Here is a 655-nt window from a genome sequence, read left to right as displayed (position 1 = left end):
CGGTGCCTTGTGGCCTTTTCTCTTGGTCGTCCAAACGTTTCATGAGGAGGTCCAGCTTGGCAGCAAGCAGTTCCGTCTCCTTGACGGTGTGCATGCCTCACTAACAGGTTTGGAGTCGTTCTTCGCTCCAACCCATATTGGAGACCATCTTCTCTATGAGTTCAACGGCTCCTTGAACCGTTTTAGAGAAGAAAGCTCCTCCAGCTACCGCGTCCAGGTGATCACGGGACATTGGGGTGAGACAATTGTAAAAATTCTCTAGGATCAGCTAGTCGTCCATCCCATGATGAGGACAGGCGGCCACATATTCCTGCAGACGCTCCCATGCTTCCGGAATAGACTCATCCCTTGTCTGTTGGAAACTGGAAATCCTTCCACGAAGGGCATTGGTTTTGCCCATCGGGAAGAATTTCGAGAGGAATGCCGTGGAGCATTTGTCCCAGGTGTTGATAGAAGCACGGTTGGCATAGAACCACTGCTTTGCTCTCCCGAGGAGGGAGAACGGAAACAGCTGCAGCCTGACGGCATCGGGACTGACGCCCTTGATGGTATACGTGCTACAAATCTCCAGGAACTGTTGCAGATGAGCATTGGCATCCTCATTAGGCTTGCCACAGAACGGTCTAGCCTGCGCCATCGTGATAAGGCTGGACTT

At 52.2% G+C, this 655-nt stretch overlaps 1 non-coding gene across 1 annotated transcript; it reads left to right on the top strand.

Moving 5' to 3' along the window:
• The first annotated feature begins 278 nt into the window (after window positions 1–278).
• LOC112938057 (small nucleolar RNA R71) lies at window positions 279–385 on the top strand. The gene has a single exon (XR_003241107.1). It is a non-coding gene; the product is annotated as a small nucleolar RNA R71 (small nucleolar RNA).
• The last annotated feature ends 270 nt before the right edge of the window (window positions 386–655 follow it).

The sequence above is a fragment of the Oryza sativa genome, chromosome 2 (assembly GCF_034140825.1).
Source record: "Oryza sativa Japonica Group chromosome 2, ASM3414082v1".
Taxonomy (NCBI): Eukaryota; Viridiplantae; Streptophyta; class Magnoliopsida; order Poales; family Poaceae; genus Oryza; species Oryza sativa.
This window is presented reverse-complemented; position numbering and strand designations above follow the sequence as displayed.